Source organism: Taudactylus pleione, unplaced genomic scaffold (assembly GCF_031769625.1).
Source record: "Taudactylus pleione unplaced genomic scaffold, aTauple2 ptg000758l, whole genome shotgun sequence".
Lineage (NCBI taxonomy): Eukaryota > Metazoa > Chordata > Amphibia > Anura > Myobatrachidae > Taudactylus > Taudactylus pleione.
The window spans coordinates 1085001-1095277 of NW_028285160.1; the positions used below are offsets into that span (position 1 = coordinate 1085001).

The 10277-nt window shown below is 44.0% G+C and overlaps 1 pseudogene; it reads left to right on the plus strand.

Moving 5' to 3' along the window:
• Nucleotides 1-36: 36 nt before the first annotated feature.
• On the plus strand, nt 37-2187 carry LOC148476978 (uncharacterized; annotated as a pseudogene).
• The last annotated feature ends 8090 nt before the right edge of the window (nt 2188-10277 follow it).

A 10277-nucleotide genomic window follows, 5' to 3' on the forward strand; every position in this document is an offset into this window, starting at 1 on the left:
GAACTGGACAGGAACCTTTTGCAAGACGTCACTAAAATGACTTTAAAAGGAGAGGTAATAATCATGGGAGACTTTAATCTACCAGATGTAAATTGGGAGGGCTCTTTTGCAAGTTTCACTAGAAGAGGGGACTTTCTAAATGCCTTGCAGGGAGCATCCCTCAAGCAACTGGTGAGGGAATCCATTCGCAAAGATGCTATACTAGACATCATACTCACAAATGGTAATAGGATATCAGATGTTAGTGTTGGAGAGAACCTAGGATCCAGTGACCATTAAGCAGTATGGTTTGGTATAAAGACAGGATTCGACTCATGCTGCACAAAAACAAAGGTGTTAGATTTTGGGAAGGCTGATTTTGCAGATATGGGGAGATGTGTAAGCAATTCATTGGCAGATTGGAGGAACTTAGAAGGACTGCAGACAAGGTGGGAAGAATTAAAAAGTGCAATAGGGAAAGCAACAGATCTTTGTATCAAAAGGGTTAGGAAAGGCACATGGAAAAGGAAGCCTGTATGGTTTACAAAAGAAGTATCAGTGTGCAGTGGCATAACTAGGGGGGGTCGGGCAGGGTGCGTGCCCTGGGCGCCGTGGGACCGGCGGCGTGGGGGGGGGGCGCCGCCGGCCATGGTCCGGGCCGCCCTAGTTAGCCACCAGTGTAGCCCCGACCGCAGTGAGTGCGGTCAGCGCTACACATTTACACAGGACCGGCGCTAGGCTTCCAGCGCTGGTCCTGTGCTGCACAGCTGAGCCCGTTCCCTCCACCTGAGCGCTTGCCCAATAGCGCTAGGAGGCGGGCTCAGGCTGTGCATAACACATGAATCGCCGCCAGCGCTGGCGGCGATGCGTGTGTTGAACAGCAGCCAATGAGAGTCAGATAGACTCTCATTGACTGCTGCAGCACCCACTGCAAGAGCCGGGCTTCCGTCCGGCTCCTGCAGTGGGTAATGGGACAGACGTCATGACATCATGACGTCTCTCCCATAATGCTGAGCGTGCCAGCCCGTGAGGACTGGCGGGCGGCGGTGGGAGCGATGTCGCGGACCGGAGCAGCAGCAGCGTGGATTCAGGTAAGTTTATTTTTATATATATTTTTTTTAAACCTGTCTGCACTACTGGGGGCACAATGGGGGAGGAGGGTGGCTACTACTGGGGGACCTCTACTGGGGGTGGGGGCACAATGGAGGAGGGGTGGCTACTACTGGGGGCACCATTATTGGGAGGACCTCTACTGGGGGGGGCTACTACTGGGGGCACTTAACCGGGAGGGGGAACCTCTACTGGGGACTACTACTTGGGGGGGGAACTACCACTAGGGGCATTATAAAAGGGGCCTACTACTAGAGGCACTGCACTGGGGGGACCACTACTGGGGGCAATAATAGGAAGGGCCACTACAGGGGGCACTGGATAGGGGGGATCACTACTGGGTGCCTGCATAAGGGGGACCACTACTGAGAAAACTGCGTGGGGGGGACTACTATGGGCCTGCATAAGAGGGACAACAACTGCATACTGGGGGTACTGTATAAGGGGTATTACTGGGTTTAAGGTGCATATGGATAGGAATGTTCAGCGTGAAAATAAAGGGGTGTGTCATGTTGATACGCCCCATTTTTAAGTGACCACGCCCATTTTTTTTTGCCACGCACACCTCTGGCGTGCGCACATCGGGGGTGGGGGGCTCCCTTTTCAAATTTGCCCTGGGCTCCAAATACCCTAGTTACGCCACTGTCAGTGTGAAAGCAAAACAGAGGGCATTTAGGAAATATAAGCAGACTTAGAATAATGAAGGTGATCAGATGTGCAAAGGCACAGGCTGAAGAGAAAATGGCCCAGTCAGTAAGTAAAGGGGCCAAAACCTTTTTTAAGTATATAAATGAAAGAAGAAAATCAAATGGTGGAATAATAAGAATGAAGACAGACAGTGAGAGTCTTGTGGAGGGAGACAAGGCCATAGCAGCTAATCTAAATGGTTATTTCTGCTTGGTATTCACTACAGAAGGAGAAGGAAAGGGGCCACAGTTAAGTTGCAAGGATATACGTGAGGTAGATACAAGTATATTTACAGAGGAAAAGGTCCTAACAACTGACAAAACTGAAAGTGGACAAATCAATGGGGCCAGATGGGATACATCCAAGGATACTAAAAGAGCTGAAAGGGGGGCTAGTAACACCATTACCTGAATTATTCAGCCAGTCACTAGCTACAGGAGTAATTCCAGAGGACTGGAAAAGAGCAAACGTTGTCCCACTGCACAAGTGGAAGCAAGGAAAAGGCAAGTAACTACCGACCAGTGAGCCTTACATCAGTAGTAGGGAAAGTAATGGAATCACTGTTAAAAGAAAGACTTGTGGAACATCTCAAATCCAACAATTTACAGGATCCCAAACAGCATGGGTTTACTAGGGGGAGATCATGCCAAACAAATCTTATTGATTTTTTTTTGACTGGGTGACTAAAGTAATAGATCAAGGGGGGCAGTAGATGTAGCTTATCTAGACTTTAGTAAGGCTTCTGACACAGTCCCACATCACAGACTGATAAACTAAATAGAGTTGTAGTAAATGCAGTGCAGTCTCAGGAAGGAATTGTGACAAGTGGTGTACCCCAAGGTTCTGTACTTGGACCAGTGCTTTTTAATGTATTTGTTGGTGACATTGTAAATGGTATTAAAGGGAAAGAATCCCTGACCCGAGGCAAAACCTCGCGACCCCTCTGTCGAGTCACAAGGTTTTGTTTTGAGCGGGCTTAATGCTGTTTGGCTGAGAGAGCTGTCTGTCACGGCTCTCAGCCAATCAGCATTAAGCACATTGAAAACAGCACAATCAAGAAAAAGAAGATGGCGCCCGCCATCCCCTGCTGCCTGACACCGCCGGCACCCCCACTGTCGACACCGCTGGCACCCCCACTGGCAGCACCCCCCGCTGCTGACACCACCTCTGCCGACACTCTCGAAAGAAAGGGGAATGTTGTGCCCTGATTCACATTACACCACATAGCAGTGTCCCTTCTTCACGGATTAAAGTTGACAGGAATGGGGTGGGAGTTCCGTCACCTCTAATGGTAGGTGGAACTAGTTCCACCTCCACCAAGTCCCTGCACAGAAGTCCCACAGACAGAGAGCCACTCACTGTCTGCCTTAGGGAGGCTCAATATTTTCAGAGAAACCAGCATATAGGTAAGGAAAGAATCAAGTGAAGGCAATACATAGGGGTTGCAAAAACATTGGGCATCCAAGTGACACAGACTAGTTTGTGGGGACCCCATAATAAAACTCAGAGGCATAGCAGAAAAATAACACTGATGATATAGTACATTTCTTTTTCTTTTTAAGTGATCTAACATTGTAGTCTCAGCTGATGGCAGCAATACTAAGAAAAGCATCTAAAATGTATTTCACACTGTCATAGCCCCCAAAGGTTCTGGGGGCTTAGGCGGCCCCCAGCCATTCACTTTACCGTTTCTTATACACAACAGTGTGTGTGTGTGTAAATAACAGTTTTCACACTTGTTTTGGCCTGTCAGACTAGCGTGACAGCAGGGTGGGGAGTAGGCGGCGGGAGAGATGAGTTCCACCCACCTCTCCAGGACCACTTTAAGCCCTGCCCTTATTCATGTTATGACACAGTAGTGCCCCTTTTACACAATGCCCACAGTAGTAGTGCCCCTAATACAATGCCCACAGCAGTGGTGCCCCTTATGCAATGTCCCCAGTAGTGGTGCTCCTTATGCAGTGCCCCCAGGAGTGGTGCCCCCAGTAGTAATGCCTCCCATAGAAGTAATTCCCCTGTATTAATGCCCCAGAAGTAATTGCCCCCTGTAGTAGTTCCCCCAATAGTAATGCTCCCTGTAGTAGTGCCCCAATAGTAATGCCCCCTGTAGTAGTGCCCCCTATAGTAGTGCCCCCTGTAGTAATGCCCCCCAATAGTAATGCTCCCTGTAGTAGTGCCGCTTACACACAAAAAAAACCCCCAATACTTACCGACAGGCTGCTCCTCGGAACTATGGGAGAGATGTCATGATGTTTCTCCCATAGTGCACACTACGGAAGCCGGAGCTCAGGAGTGAACTCCAGCCCCCCGGCTGACGCTGTGGGGAAGGAGCCGGGCGCCCGTTGGTAACAAAATCTCAGCAGCGCCTGGCAAATGGAGCCTACCTGCGGTGCCGGGTTGAGGTGGTGGAACTGGTTCCACCATCTCAGCCAGCACTGAAGGGACACCTCCTCCATTGCCCACAATATATTCACTCCACTTAGGGCTTTAAATATGTACCTGGAGTGTACCGTCACGGCAGCCCAATACATGGCACAGATAGATAGATAAATAGATAGATCGATAGATAGACAACATATTTATTTTCACATATTTTTTTGGGGGGGGCACCAAATTATAACTTACCTTCGGGCGCCTGGGACGAACTTACGCCACTGCGCCAGCCCCCCAGTAATACATGGGGAGAAGCGGTATCAGCGTACATAACGTGCTCTGATACCACTTCGGTATTTCATACATCTCTCCCTATGCCTGTAGTGATTGTCTCCTGTAGCGTAATCCTGAGACATATTTTATGCAAGCCACTAGCAGGTCTCCATTTACGCTGGAGAAAGAGTTTCTCTCAGCTGTGATAAATATAAATTAAAGGTTTATACTGCAGAAATCTCTCAGATGATAACCCATTTTTCGGCACTCACCTTTATGGAGATTGCGGCCTGATACTATTTGACAAGTGTAAAGTGTAGTGCCACAGGATGGCATTAGCAGAGGCGCCGAGAAGGGGGATTAATTGCTGAGAGACACATTGTCCCACATTGCAGCGCTGCTGAAGGGGGCAGTATTTTTCTTTTTTTTTTAAAGGGGACGTGGCTTCAACTCCTGGATTTGGCCACACCCTTCCAGTACCTGGGCCCTTGTCAGCTCTCGACGGCCCTTCTGCCCTGCAAATAGACCAAACTAAAATGTGCATGTGCTGTTGTTAGCATAGCATATGCATTTTAGTGCAACCTTTCGCCAGCAGCGGTTGGTGCTCCTGCAAGGTAAACTGCGATACAGAATGTTAGCCTCCACATCTTCATGTTAAATAGACCCTAAGGAACAGATGTGAATAGATCATTGTACATTACATTGGAAATGGCAAAAACAGGCACTTGCCTTCCATCTATACGTTAAACCCACCATATGAATGACTGTGCACTGAACGAAATATAAAATATAGCTTACTATACTCTGCAAATGAGTAAATGGAATTTGCTGCGCTATATAAGAAACTGTTAATAAATAAATAAATAATATATTTAAAAACCATTTACAACTCTATAACAATGATCAGGCAGGTAAACATAGGACGATGAAAAGTCTAACTTTAAAATGAGATAACCAACATAAATTAAAGAGACCAGCAGAAGAAAACAAGGCATGGGTTTTGGTATTTATTTGCAAGTTGCAGTTTACAATTATTCACCAAAACTGTGTTTATCTAAATTATTGTAAATGACGATGGATTCATATTTTATATTAAATATATTTATATCTTGATTTGAAACAAAGGACTCGCGGCCTGATTCAGCAAGCAACGCACAGGAAAGAACGCCCGCACTTGGCCGATGGTTTTGTACTGCGCGTGCATATGCATCGCACAGCGCATGCGCAGACTAGCCAGTGCGGTTGGGTAAGCGTACGCAGACTACATGCAGCGTGCATGCAGACCCCTTCCGATATTGACAGGAAATGCCGTTTGTGGGGTGGAGACAGGGGGTGGTCGGGCGAACGCAGGTGTGCCTGTGCATTGGGACATAGTTTTAGGAGTGTGTATAAATTAGCCACTGCTGTCCCGCACGCAGTGATGAGACTCCGTGCACACAGGAAGTTGCCAAGATCCTACGCGAGGTCTGGTCAACCACTATTATGCAAATGTGGTCGATGGTTCTCGATGTTACCGATGTTTTTGCTATCTTGCGTACTCATCAGGCTTTGATTAAAGGGAGATGGGCGGCTTAATATAGGGCTGGGTGTCTGCATCTTATGCTGCTGTCTCCGTGCGTATGCATTGATTAGCATATCCTCGCAGCGGCCGGGTAAATGCGTCTGCTAGCGTGCGTTCCTTGCTGAATCAGGCCCTCAGACAATTCTTTTCATCATAATGTTACAGGAGTCAGACAGTCTTTTTTTGCAGTGCAGTAAGGGAACCCAGATCATCTGCAAAGGCTGCCATCTTGTGGTGAGTGTGCTTTATAGGCTTTTTCAATATTTTTGTAACTCACTCATTTGTGATAATAAAATGCTTGCCTTAGTGATCCTATTATATATAGTTCCTGCTACTGTATTTAGCACTGGGGTGGTTAGTAAAAAAGAAAAAATTGCAGCAACCTTATAATGTAACACTGTTGTGCAGACCGTTTGAAGGTACTGATCAAGGAAGCTATTTATGAAGCAGTGATAACCCATTTTTTTGCCAAAGGAAGGCGTTATCACTAGTTCTTATTATTAAACAGGAGGCTACAGCAGAGAAATCACAAGTATTTACCAATACTTGCCCACTCTCCTTGAACATCCCCAATTTTGTGGAATCCTCATGGACTCTGGCCAGAGTAGGGCACACTCCCGCATCTTGCCCTCTTTCTAGGCAGTTTCAAAGGTCGGCCGATGTGACGATGCAATTGCGACTTATTGAGTATTATAGTCATCTCAGGGAGCTGCATAGCTCGGCTATACAGAGCTGCATTGAGTTGATGCTACACTAAGCTCTGTGACTTAGTATGTCCTAAATCTGTAGATGCGTACCCCATGAAATAATGCTGTCTTATACCTACAGTATATAATAAATGCAGCCCTTTGTAAGCTGTCTATTTAATACACTAGCTCCTTGGGCTGAACAGGAGTGTTTCTCATAGACACATCATGATAGTAAGGTAGCAGGTGGGACAAATTCATATTCTCACTGATGTCCCAAAGAGTACTAAGAAGTGCCCTCTACAACAAATACGTCTCCAGTACCTACCAATCATCATGTTAGCAATAAGAGCACACTGTTAGGTTGAACACAACATGCTAATAATGCAATTTAAAGCATTTTAACTAGCATGTTGGCATACCGTGTACGACCTAACAGTGTCCTCATTCTCAGTGTAGACATTGTAGTTGTGGAAATGGTAATTACATCCCTGTCAGAGAAATACTGAAACCAATCCTTGTCAGTCCCGCACTATTGACTAATAGGACTATGAGGTAAAAACCAAGTTGAATCCTCTCGATTAAAGGACCATATTTATCCTCGATTGTAGATACACTGTACTTAGTGCATGTTTTTTGATTGGACTTGTAAGAAAACTAATACTCATGTACAGTTAACAACAATCTTGTGGGTTCTCTTAACACCAAATGGATTGGACACATTTTATTTGATCCCTAGTTCAAGTGCAAGTAAAATTTAACAGAATATTACACAATAACATAACAATAACCTGTATTTATTTTTATTTATTACTTTTTATAGTACAAAAAACCCTCTCTCTGTTGTGCTTTCCCAACCAGTGCTCTGGCTAGTATATTAGCTAAGGCAGGTTTGAAAATTAGATCTCAGCCATTCAAAGTGAGCTTCGCTTTTGTATTATAATGTGGGGTTCATTCCAGTCTCTGTAAGAGAATTTATTATTTGTCTGGAGCCAATACGAGACCTGTATTGTAAAATTCCAGTTTATGCTCTAAATAAATGTTTTAGATTTGTGATGTCACAAAGAGCTTCATAGGACCGTGCTAACAATGTAAGATGATGCCTGGGAAAAACACAAATACTAATGTGTGAGAAATATTTGCTTTATGTCCAGAATAAGTTATACTGCTCTTTAACCAATGTATTTTCAAATATTTTTTTTTAATATACAGTAGTTAACTGGTCCACATGGTGCCATGTCCATACCATTTTGGTGTTATCGAAGCGCGAAAAGACAATGTTAACTTGTGCCATATGTATTGACTACCTTATTGGGGGTGCCTAGTGGAACATTGGGGTTCATCCCACTGGGTTTTCCTTTGTTCCTGTCATGCAGGCCTGAAAATGTTTAATGTGGGTTATGTAACCCAAAGGACCTTATTTGCTAAATTATGACAGTTGTCCTATCAGGTGCTACAGACAGTGACGATAAATACTCCAGGTTTTGTTATTTAATATTGCAAAATTAATAACCATATTCTTTGTATTTTGAGCATACCATCTTTATACAGTAATTACAGATTTTTTCAATCACGGAAAAGTGTTTTGTGACTAAACATTACTGTTGCTGTGTACAACTCATTATGTTGTTTTTCTCCCTACAGTTGTGACCTATCATGTAACTGTACTGTGGGAACAAGTATACATGTGGATACTGGGAATTTGATATAAAGCAAAAATAATAAAGAAACTACCTTGAGAATATAGTATGATATTATATAACTTGTATTCCTTTAACACTTTATACAAGCCCATATGTTAAAGTCCCAATCGTATTATAGATAAGTAGTTGACAAATAACTTATGGGACCGAAAGACGTTTTAGTGTCACTCACCCAGGGGAGGCCGGCATAAATGCTTACGAAACCATCCCTAACGTCCAATATCAAAACAAAATGTCACTTTACACAGAAAATATATATATAGAGAGCAATATCAATGCACATAGATTTATAATACAGAGAAATAGTTAATATAGTTAAAATCTGAAAGAGAGAACATTAAATTTGAAATAGAATTTTTTCTTCCCATAGCAAACAATGCTATTTTTGGAGATCAAAATTATAGAGTACGGGAAAGGTATAAGCCCAGTGGTCCCAAATTGCTATGTAAATTAGTGTAAAAATCACAGCTGCACCCCACATCAGGAATAGCTCTTTTCTTAACCGTTTCACTACCACTTTCCAAACAACTGTAGGACCGACCTAATGTGGATTGTTTACTCATTCGCCTGATCTTATGGTTGATATGATTGAACAATATCCCTAATTATATTAATATTGCAATGGAAATTGTTACAGATGAATAATTTCATAAAGTTGACCTTTTTCAATTGTGCTTTATGGATGAAAATATTTTTCACTTTAAATTGTCCATGCTTTTTGAAAAATATTTTTTATATGAACATTGCTGCTGCTCACTTCACTTAGTGCCGCAGCAAGGCACTAATGTGCCATTAGTTGGCCCCATCGGCCCCTTGTCTGCTCCTGTGATGACATTATTTCATGTATAAGGTGCCAGCACCATGTGCACCCTAAGGTAGCACCCGGCGGCTCTTGGACACTCAAGGATAGCTCTCCAGGTTCCAGGGTGCCATTTCAGGGAAACTGCAAGCCAGATGCAAGTGGCACTGAGGAAGTGAGCACCCTGCTAGGCTATGTGCCTAATGATGTCCAAAGAACACACTCTCCGGGTGGCTTTACAAACCCCAATGTGAGTGCTCGGAGTACTCTAAGAAAACTCTGGGAAGCTATACAGCCTATATGGTGCCATTCCAGGCATCTTTCAAGGCAAATGCAGGTGCCATGGGGTAACAATGGCGCTACCAGCTGTAGAATGCTGCCATGTGCCAGCAACGCTGCTGCCTGGCACTACTCATACCCCACAATTATGGCCCTGGTTTCATTCCTGTGTATACAAATAAACATCAAATTATAAGATGTCAAGATGTGCCCCATCATTTTTCCTTTACAAAATCATGTTATCCGCTGCTGATTTTTGAGCAACTTTTAATATACACAATAAAACACCTAAACATTAAGCCATTCATTTAACATTTAAAACCTTTTTTAGCGATTAATGGATGCAAATAAAGTTGAGGAGACAGATTCAACAGTATTTTTTAAGTAGCTTCAGAATAATATTTGTGCCTGACAGTCTGCCACCTGCAACTGCACTGGAAAGAAGTAAAAAAAGATGGCAAAAACTCAATAATTTGTGCTATTATTAACACAGTATCAAACTTGGGGAACAAGTGGATAAAAGGGTAAATGGTCCGTGCCTCTGTGATTTGGGAAAAAGAGAAACAGTGATTACAACAGTAGTTTTCTGTTTGAACACATAGGCAGGGGCTGGCTGGAAAGTTTTAGCCAGAGGGAAACCACATAGCACTGGCCCATGAGCAGCGACCCATCCTTAAAAGGTTCTGTTAGGTATAGGACACAGGAGCTGATTTGGGGACAGATGTAATAACCTGCAAGTTGTAGCAAATGCCAAGAAACCGGCTATTTAGATGTGAGGCTTAAAGCGGCAATTATTTTACAGCCAACCTTGATAGGAGGACAGTTGG